Genomic DNA, 11327 nt, shown 5'->3' on the forward strand with positions numbered 1-11327 from the left:
GATGTGGACATTTTGGGGGCCACATAATTTTGCCTACCAGTGGGTAAAGCAAAGATAGAGGCCTAAGATGGAATAGTTGTGGATGTTTGTTTAGGTGAGAAGTGTGGGGGCAAATGTGCACTACAATTTAGTATTTGCTCACATCTCGGTTTGCTACTTATTTAAGACATTCTGATCATTTTAGGAAGTTCTGATCATGCTTTGTTATGGCCATATGATCCAGGCTGGACCCATCACTGCCAATGGCCTTTTATAACAATACTTATTTTTCTGCTGGTTTGCACTTCTATTTTTTTAGCTAGATAGATTTTGCTATTATCGATGATATGGTAAAGAGATTGGCCAAAGAACGTCTATGCGTAGTCCATGGACACAGACAACAGTGTGGCCCTATAATGGGAGATAGGTTCCAAAAGTAGTGAAGAAAGGCTGAGACTGGCTGCTGGGAGAGACTCCCAAACACTGGTTAGATGTGGAGGCCAAGAAAGGAGGAAAAGCCAAAATAACTGGTTAGACACCTGGCTTGGACCATTGTCCCGACATTAGTGCCATTCACTGAACTAAGCAAGAACAGGTTTGGGTAGGGAATGATAAATCTTTTAAAACATATTTGAATTTCTAGTTGGAAAGCCCAGAGCTCAGTATCATAGGGGTCTAGAGCTTAAGACTGAGAGCTAAGTGAGAGTTACAAGTTTGGGACAAAAGTTATAAATTTGGGACAATATAACTGAGGTAACACAGTAAAAGAGTTTGTCCAGAGACAGTATGTAAAGTTATTAGAGAAGAACCAAAGAGGAAATCTTGGAAAGAGAAGCCCATTTGAGAAAATAAAAAGGAAAGTCCATGAAAGTAATAAGGAAAGCAAGAGAGAGCAGTATTTTAAGGTGGAAGAGATATCAATGGTACTAAATGCTTCCCAGAGACCACTTAAGGAGAAGATTGAAACGAGAAGTGCCTATCAGTTTCAACAACAAATAAGTCATGGTGACCACTGTCAAGGAAGAAACATGCTGTATGCAAAGGTAGCAATAGAGAAATAATTTTTTGGTTATTTGTTATGCTGTTTATTTTTTAATGAGCAAGATGAGCCCATGGGGAGAGAGCTGGAAGACAGGGTTATCAGTGATCTATAACAGCTATACAATTGTAGTAAACAACTGTCAGGAAATGTCTGTGCCTTGGATGTTCGTAGAAGCAGCCTAGCCACCTACTGAGAGTCTAGGATGGTCAACAGAGCTCCCTCCTCCGGGAAATATACAATATTGGGGCCACTTCTCCAATTCCATCACTTCCTTATTATTGCTATTTTATAGTCTGAAGAATACATTTTCTTTATCAAGGCTAACTTTCTTACACTAATTTGCTATAGTTCATCGCTCACAAAAATGGGGAAAATGAAATGTGAGGAATGCCATCCATGTAAAAGCACGATCCCCATGGCAGCCACCTGAGACAGAGCCTCAGTTCCTGTGGGAGATTTTCAATTAAAGAAAAAAATCCTAAAACCTTACGTCACTCTATACTGCGTTTTACTTTTTCAGTTCTATAGTAAATCCTTGAAACAATATAAATAAAAGTAAATACTAAGTTTTATATTGTAGTGCGTTCCAATTTAATGGTTTTTTTATAGTCTTTACCGTCTGTTACTGCTATACTCCAGAAGGTCAGCCAGAGTAGCCTGCCATCCATAAAAAACAATTGGAAAAAGCAAAACCCACAGTTTATAAGAAAAAGCAGTACTATCCACACAGCCAGTCCTAAATCAGGTTCAACCATGCCCTCTTGTGTATAAGTGTAATATAGCAGCTTCCATTTTATATCGAAACAAATTGAACACCCAGCATGTGCCAGATTCTACGCTAGGAGCTGAGGATACAGCAGTTGACAAGACCTAAAAGGTCTCCAAATCCATGGAGATTATTTAGAACTTACTTTAATGATTATTTATAGTAGTTAAAAATCCATTTCAAAATCTCTGTATGAATTTAAGCACTTCATTGTAAGGTACAAATCGTTTTATCAGCTAAAAAAGAAATACTGTCAATAACTTGTTTAGTCTAAAATCTTATACTAATGATTCATTTTGCCCCTAAATTTTTCTCCTTACCTTCTAGTTTTAAAATTTTAGAATTCACCAAATCAGTTCTATAGCTATTGTTTTCAAAGATATATTCTTCAATACAATATCCTGCGATGTCTAATTCTAAAGCTCTTATTTAATCTTAGTGTTAGTTGTCATGGAGAAGCCTCTAAGGCTACAATTTCATAGTTTGTAATAACAGGAAAACTTTCTTTATCAAGTTACAGACAAGAGACAGTGTTTTAGTCTAAGTTATTAAAATTGAAATTCCCTAAATCTTATTACATATTCTTACTGCCTGCATTTTTATAATTCTTACCTAAAGGTGTCTTCTGAAAATATTAGTGCTGACATAAATTCCTCAAATTTTCCTGCCTAGTTTTTGTGACTCTAAAAAACAAGAGTTCTTGTTTTACTTTAAAGGAACAGAGGTTCAACTGTGACGGCTGCATATAGATGACATCTATGTTGCCTAGAATGGATAGTCCTCTAATGAATTCAAATATGATAAGATGTAAATTGTGGTAGGCAGATTTAGGAGGATTTGATTTTAATGAAACATTTAGATCAATAATCATCCATCCTAGCTTTTGATTACATAAAGACTATTGTTTCAGCCTCAACAGTTAAATCATCATATCTCTGTGTCAGACCGTCCCTTTATTCCTAAGTGTGAGGACCACTGTGCATGTCTCATTTACTCAATTGCCCAATCCCTCCTTCCCTTACTGTGAGAGTATTCTCTTATTCTACTTCATTGTTTAGGGGCAGGCAGGTATCTAGTTAAGGTTAGTTCTAAGAGTGCCTTAAACCCCTCCTCCAAGTGTATCAAACCCCCAAAGACCCCAAATAAACCTAAAATGTAATTTAAAACAATAAGCCTGTTCTGCAAAGATAGGTTCAAATCAAGTTCCCTAGTCTCTCTTTTTAACCAAATAACTGACTCAAAACCCTGCCTGCATTAAAATTTTAAATGGCTCCATTAGCCCTTTCAGAATATATATATTAAGACATGAATGATATGAATATTTTCCACTTTCCCCTAGAAATGCTTTTGTGCCACCTTTTTGTATATTCAAATTTCTGGCTAAAATTATAAATGAGAGCTTATCAAATATTAAGGCACCCTTCATGGCCTGCCTTGCCCGTGGAGGCCTAAGTCTTGAGCCAAGGAACCTGATCTGACAGACATGATGCAAAAGGTGAGGTAACGCCTTAGCTTGGGCGTCATGAAAACCACCTTGGCAGATATAGGCAACCTCTCTGAAAGCCTCGTCATTGAGTTCAGGTGTGGAGGGACCCACACATGTGATCACATTCTTTCTCCAATATACCACAATAGATGTGTGTCATACAACAGTGATGTGAAACGAGCCCAGTCACATTAGAAAGGAGGTGAGTGTAAGGAGAGAGAGAATTGAAGCCATTTGGTAACCAGTGTGGCACAAGGTATCTAGTAATGACGGCTATAAAATTATCTCCTTTATGAATTAAATCTGACCTTAGTTTTGCTTTTATTATACACTCTGAACAAGGAAAACTAAAACACACATATACATACATACAAACTTTCCGGGTGTCCCCTACCAATACTCAAGGGCTCACTCATGCCAATTCCTATCTCTACTTACAGCAAAGAGTCTTCCAAAAATTTATGATTTTCATGTAATGGGACACGCAGAAAAAGATCATATATGTACAGCACATCTAAGTAAACTACAGGAGTTTGGAGGGCATCTGTGTCAGGCTGGTGGAAATTTTTATTAATTTCTTCATATTACATAATTCAAATAAGAAAAAATGAATACATAGTATTAAGAAATATATTAATTTTTAATTTGTATAAAACTTCCAAATAAAGTCTTATTTTTATTTTCTGAGAAATCTGAACTTCATTTCACAAAGAACACTTTTTTGTCTATTGGGTTTTAGGCTTAACATGACTCTAAGTAACTCCCAATAGTGACTTTTTAATGAAGAGGTCTCTGAGAGTCTAATGGTCACTTTCATAGGAAGCAAATAGGTTATAAAAAAATGGCTGAAGAAAATGTATTGCCTTTAAACTAGCCACAGCAGCTCATTTTTCAGCATTAGAATTTGAGTAATAAGATTGCATTAATTGGATTTCAAGGCCCCAACCATTCTTAAAGCCAGCTGAGCTGGAGTCAGAGGGATCTGATTTAGCCCCCTGACTTAAATAAATAATAAACTGAACAAAATATATGAAACAACAGCTCTCAAGATACTGGCCATCAGGCAATAAAGGGTGGTGTCCTGAGTAATGGGAAATAAAAATAGTGAGTCTGACAATTGTCCCATCTTAATGCCTAGAGAAAGTTCCCACACTGTAGCATAGGGGAAGGGAACTCGGGCAGAGACACATAGTCTTTTTGAGTTAAGGGGACAGAGATGGAAGTCCAGGAAAGACAAGGTGGCTGGAATGTGCCAGCCAGAGTACCACAGAGAAACGAGATGCACAGACAAAGAATTCTAAAGATCTGAAGAGTAGTCCCCTGCAGTATTCAGCTGAGCACTGATTAGCACAAGCCTGTGAGGTAGCTACCTAAGGCTGGGGAGGGAACCACTGGAAAGGATTAGAGGGACTAGCATCTGAGGCGTACGTGGCATACACTGGGGCAGGCAGAGCTCTTGTTCCCACAACTAGAGTAGAAAACATCATAATTCATGGGCTAAGGTTATAATGCCAAGATAGTTCTTGCTTTAGCAGTATGGAAAATTAATTCTAGACTAATCCCTGCTTTTTTTCCTACCTTCCAAAGCTTAAAAGCAAGACCCAAAGGAATCCGTTTCTAAGTAGCTTATCCAGGTCCCAGGACAAATCTCAAGGATATTTATAGGAAAATAATAACATCCAGCACACAAGAAAGTAAAATTCACAATGTGGAACTCAAATAAAAAATGACCAGACATGCAAATAAGCAAGAAAATATGAACCATGATGAAGAGAAAAATCAGTTAATTGAAAGAGAACTGAAAATAACACAAATGATAAACTTAGTAGACAAGAAAAGTAAAATAGTGATTATAACTATATTCCATATGTTCAAGAAACTAAAAGAAAGATTGAAGATGTTAGAAACATGGCCAAATTTTTTAAAAACTCCAATCAAATTTTTATAGATGAAAACTACAATGTCTGAGTTGAAGAAGACTATGTATTTTGTTAGGTCACAAAACAGGGCTTAGCATACTTAAGATTAAAATACAGCCAGTACCTTTTCTAACCATAATGGAATGAAACTGAAAATCATAGCAGAAAGAAAACTGGAAAATTTGCAAATACATGGAAATTAAACTTTATTCTCCAGAACAACAAATAGGTCGAAGAATAAATAAAAAGAGAAATTAGAAAATAATTTGAGACAAACAAAAATGAAAACAACATACCTCAATTTATGGGATGCGGTAAAAACAACTCTCAGAAGGAAGTTTATAGCGATAATACTAACATTAGAAAAGGAAAAAAGAGGCTTCCGTCAAGCTAAGAGTGTAAGTAAATGTGGTACTCGTAACCTCCCACGAGCACATCACATTGCCAATCAAACTCCATAACAACCACGTGGAGACTGTCGGAGGGGCGAAGAGGCAGAACAGCTGGTCCCACGCTCACAGGTGGCAGAATCTGGAGGGGTAGCTGGGTTTTGGAGGTTCCGCCTAAGGAGTCAGAGGTCCCAGCCCCACATGAAGCCCCTAAGCCTAGGGTTCCAGTGCCAGGAAGAGAAGTCCCCATAACTTCTGGCTGTAAAACCAGCAGCGATTGTGGCTGAGACAAGGGCTCCTGTAGTCCCAGGCATTCCTCTATAAGGGCCTGTGCACGGGCTTACTCGGACTCACTCGCTCTGAGCTCCAGCACTGGGGCAGCAGTCTAAAAGTGTCAGAGACATAAGGGAAAGGAATCAAATTATTTGGAATCAGGCAAGAGCTGGAGGAACAGCTTTCTCCTACAGAGATGTGCTGGCAGAGGCCAATGTTCCTTTCCTGAGCTGGCAGGGGCAGGCGGGTGCAGTATGTGAGTCTCCATCAACCTGGCTAAGACTGTTCGCCCTGCCCTGGTGACTCCCTGAGAGCCCACCCCACCCAAGTTTTGGGCCCACTCAAGCCTTTTCCAATGGCTTTTCCCTACAACTGGTGTGTCTTGGCTCATTCCACAGACTTTCTTAAATCTCTCAAACAAGCAGCATCTGGCCTTTGATGCATGCCGAATACCCCTTGCTAAGTGGCCTGAGGCCTAGCACTAGTAGCAGCTGACCTTGGTTCTCACTTTGGCCTTTCCCAGGTAACTCTGCATCCAGCACAAGTAGCAGCTATCTGCAGATCACTTTGCAGCTCGTGCCAGGTGGCCTCGGGCAGGACACCGGTGGCAGCTAACCTTGTCCTGCACCTCCCAGCAGGCCACAAAGCCAGTACACTCAGTGGACAGCTTCAGACCACCCAAAGCACCACCCAACCACGTGCAGGAGCAACACACACAAGGGGTGGGCTTGGAGGGTTCCTGAGGCTCACTTAAGTGAGTTTCTCTCCATGGTGTCAGCCCCTGCAGAGCAGATCTTCCATGGTAGTCATGGCCAGTCCTCATAGCCGATCAGCCTGGGGGTAAATCCTTCCCACTAACATGCCATCAGCAATCAAGCCTCAACCACAATAGGAGTATGCACACAGCCCACACAAGGAGGAGAAAGTGCACCTAAAGTGCCCAGCTAGAGTGACTGAGGAGGCTGGGCCACTGGGCCCTACAGGACAACTAAACAAAATGGAGACAAGCAATTTACCAGATGCAGAGTTCAGTGAGCTTAGGGGAAGACGAGAGAAACTTAATGAGAATTTCAATAGATAGGAAACATAAAAATGGAGATAGAAAACATAAAAAAGAATCTGTCAGAAATAAAGAATACACTAACTGAAATAAAGAATACATTACAGGGAATCAACAGCAGTGGAGTAGATGAAGCAGAGGATCGAATCAGCAATTTGGAAGATAAGGAAGCAGAAAACACCCAATCATATCCACAAAAAGAAAAAAGAATCCAAAAACATGAGGGTAGTGTAAGGAGCCTCTGAGACAATTTCAAGGATACCAACATTTACATGACAGAGGCGTTAAAACAAGAAGAGGAAGAACATGAAATTGAAAAAACTATATGAAAAATAATCACGAGCCCTAGCTGGTTTGGCTCAGTAGTTAGAGCGTTGTCCCGTGGACTGAAGGGTCCCGGGTTCGATTCCAGCCAAGGGCATGTACCTCGGTTACAGGCTCAATCCCCGGCCCCCATTGAGGCTCCTGCAGGAGGCAACAAGTTGATCTGTGTCTCTCACATTGATGTTTCTCTCTCTTTCTCTCTATCTCTCTTTCAAACTCTCTCTAAAAAGCAATGGAAAAAATATCCTCAGGTGGGGACTAAAAATAATAACAACAACAACAACAATAATGATGATGAAAAACTTCCCTAATCTGTGAAAGAGACATACAAATCCAGGAAGCACAGAGAGTCCCAAACAAGATGAACCCAAAGAGGCCCATACCAAGACACATCATGATTAAAATACAAAAAGTTAAAGGCAAAGAGGGAATCATAAAAGCAGCAAGAGAAAAGCAATTAGTTACCTACAAGGGAGACTTCCAGCTGATTTTTCAACAGAAACTTTGCAGGCCAGAAGGGATTGGCATAAAATAGTAATAGTAATGAAAAGCACAGAGCCAAAGCAATCTTGAGAAAGAACGCACAACTGGAGGCATCACACTTCTCAATTTCAAAACATAATACAAAACTACAGTAATTAAAGCAGTGTGTAACTGGTACTAAGATAGACATATAGGCTAATGGAACAGAATTCAAAGCCCAGAAATAAATCATGCATACATGGTCAACTAATCTTTGACAAGGGAGCCAAGAATACACAATGGAGAAAGACTCGTGTCCTCAAAAAATGGTGTTGAGAGTTGCTTTTCCCCAGCTGCCAGTAAGGTGCTCGGTTCTTCGGAGGAAGCTAAGGCCCCTTTGGGGTGAGGCCCTCACTTCATCGGGCGACTAGCACCGTTCCCGCAGCGCCCGCCCACCACTCCCACTACTGCCCACACCATGGCCTCTGTCTCGCAGCTCGCCTGTATCTGCTCGGCCCTTCTCCTGCACGACGGTGCAGGGACGGTGACAGAGGATAAGATCAACGCCCTCATTAAAGCCGCTGGTGTAAATGTTGAACCTTCCTGGCCAGCCTTGTTTGCAAAGGCTCTGGCCAGTGTCAACACTGGGAGCCTCATCTGCAACGTAGGGGCTGGTGGACCTGCCCCAGCAGCAGGTGCTGCCCCAGCAGGAGGTCCCGTCCCCTCGACCCCTGCTGCCCAGCTGAGAGAAGAAAGTGGAGGCAAAGAAAGAAGACCCTGAGGAGTCTGATGATGACGTGGGCTTTTGACTAAACCTTTTGTAACACATTCAATAAAAGGCTGATCTCTGTTTAAAAAAAATGGTGCTGAGAAAGTTGGATATCCACAGGCGAGATAATAAAATTGGAAACAAAAATCAACTCAAAGTATATTGAGGACTTAAATATATGACCTGAAATTGTAAAACTCCTAGAAAAAAAACATAGGGGAAAAGCTTCTGGACATTGGTTTGGCAATAATTTCTCGGCTATAACACCAAAAGCACAAGCAGCAAAAGAAAAATAAACAAATAGGACTACATCAAACCAAAGAGTACAAACAAAGAAAAAAAATCAACAGAATGAAAAGACAACACACAGAATGGAAAATATCTGCACACCAAATATCTGATTACAGGTTAATATCCAAAATATATAAGGAATTCCTACAACTCAATAGCAAAGTAACAACTCAATGAAATAATAGGCAAAGGACTTAAATAGACAATTCTCTAAACTAGACATAGAACTGGCCAACATGAAGAGGTGCTCAGTATCACTAATCATGAGGAAAATGCAAATCAAAACCACAATGAGCTATCACCTCGCGCCAGTTAGGGTGGTTATTTTTTTTTTAAAGATAACAAATATTAGTGAGGATGTGGAGAAATTGGAACCCTTATACACTGTTGGTGTGAATGAAAATGGTGTAGCCACTATAGAAAACAGTATAAAGATTTCTCTAAAAATTAAAACAGAACTGCCCTATGATCCAGCAACCTCGCTTTTGGGTATCTATCCAAAAGAGCTGAAATAAGGATCTTAAAGAGATAACTGTAATCCCATTTTTATAACACACCAAATATGAGAACAACCTAACTGTCCATCGACAAATGAGTGGATAAAAAATATGATATATACATACAGTGGAATATCATTGAGCCTTAAAATGAAGGGAATTCTGCTAGACATGATAAGATGCATGAACCTGCTAAGTGAGATAAGCCAGTCACAGAAGCCCAAATACTGCATGATTCCACTTACATGAGGTATCTAAAATAGCCAAATTCATAGGAGCAGAGGATAGATTGCTAGTTGCCAGAAGCTTGGGACAGGGAAAAATAGGTATTTGTTGTTCAATGTTTATAAAGTTTAAGTTAAGCAAGATGAATATATTCAGAGATCTGCTGTATAACCCAGTACCTATTATGTTTACAAATACTATATGGTGCAGTTAAAAAATTTGTTAAGAGGGTAGATCTGTTAACTGTTCTTACCACATACACAAAAAGTGTGTGTGTTGGGGGAGCATAAGAAAACTTTTGTAGTCAATGAGAATGTTTATTTCCTTGACTGTGATGAGGGTTTCATGGGCGTATGCTTATACCCAAACTCACCAAATTGTATACATTAAATAGGTGCAGTTTTTGTATATCAATCATACCTCAACAAACTTTTTCCCCCCAACTTAAACATAAAGATATGAACAGGTTAAAAGCAAAAGAATGAAAAATATATATCATTTGAACACTAATCAAAATAAAGTTGAAGTGGTGATAATATGAAATAAAATTTCAGAGCAAAGAATATTACTGTGGATAAAGAAGATCCCTTCATAATGGTAAAGTGATCAATTCATCAAGAGTATATAACAAACCAAAATTTTTATGTACCTGTGGTAGGCAGTTAGACATACATGAGCAGAGCCAGGACAGACAGGCTAGATACAGAAGTTCATCAGTGTAGAAAACCCCAGGTGCCTAGCAATGGACAATTGTAGGGTGCCCAGGGTGGCCTTTTCTCCCCTGGTCTTGCGGTTTGGACCTCCTGACCTTTCCTCCCTAGAGATAACATCTAGGCCTCAGTTGAGTTTCAGCTCCAGGCCCAGAAAAGCAACAAAACCAGCCACAGCTGACCTCAGGACCAGCTGCACTGGGTATGACACCCCACCCTGGCACTGACTAATCAATCAGTGGAGATTACAACCCTGAAAGGACACACCTGGAAAACTGCTGAATATTCTATTGAGATCTCCCCCTAAAATCTCCACGTCCTCTCCCAACCATGTTCGTCTGACAAAATCCAGACGTGGAGAGGAAGCTTCAAGGAAGGGGTCTTCTGGGGAGAGGATGTGGCATGTGGGTGGGAGTAATTGGTTTAATGGGAATAGCTCTTCTCCTCCTTGGAGGGGGATTTTGGGTCATAAAATCAATAACTAACCTGGGGATGGTAAATAATGATGTGTCTCTAAAAATCACTTCTGAAGAAATCCCGATTTCCCCAAGTCCAGTCACTACCACAGTGCCGGATGCTTTAACAAATTGTTATTAGAAGAAGCCAGGAAAACTCCCCCCGGCGCCCCCAGTGAGGAATTCATGGAGGAACTAGGGAAAGCTGAGCTCAGGCAGCCGCCTGGCCTCCAGTGCCTCCCCGTGATTGCAGGGTTAGTCCAGGACAGGAGAAGGCCATCGCCCCTCGCCTACTGCGCAAGGACCACCCTGGGTAGCACACAGAATAAGTGGCAGACTGCGGCATCCCCCTGAAGGGGCCAACAGTATGGAAAGGCCACCAGCCCCTCCTCCGCCTCACACAGGCGCTTACGCTGGGAGCGGCATCAGGACAGTCACTGTAAACCGAAGGCATGTTCCGTACGAGAACCTGCCCTTCATGAAACGCTCGGCAGGGCAGCAGCCACGCCGGCGCTCGCTCCCCAAGGAACAAAAGCAAAGCATTCTCAAGCAGTTAACCCATAGCTATGGCACACGGCACTCTTTTCCTAGAAGAAAATGGCAAGAAGAATATAATAGCTTATAAACAGGTCCATAGTTAAAATATAACCACAAGAAGTAGTAACCACAGGCAAATATTA

At 40.8% G+C, this 11327-nt stretch overlaps 1 pseudogene; it reads left to right on the plus strand.

Moving 5' to 3' along the window:
* Positions 1 to 8178: 8178 nt before the first annotated feature.
* On the plus strand, positions 8179 to 8509 carry LOC107533311 (large ribosomal subunit protein P1 pseudogene; annotated as a pseudogene).
* The last annotated feature ends 2818 nt before the right edge of the window (positions 8510 to 11327 follow it).

This window comes from Miniopterus natalensis, chromosome 1 (genome assembly GCF_054644295.1).
Source record: "Miniopterus natalensis isolate mMinNat1 chromosome 1, mMinNat1.hap1, whole genome shotgun sequence".
NCBI lineage: Eukaryota > Metazoa > Chordata > Mammalia > Chiroptera > Miniopteridae > Miniopterus > Miniopterus natalensis.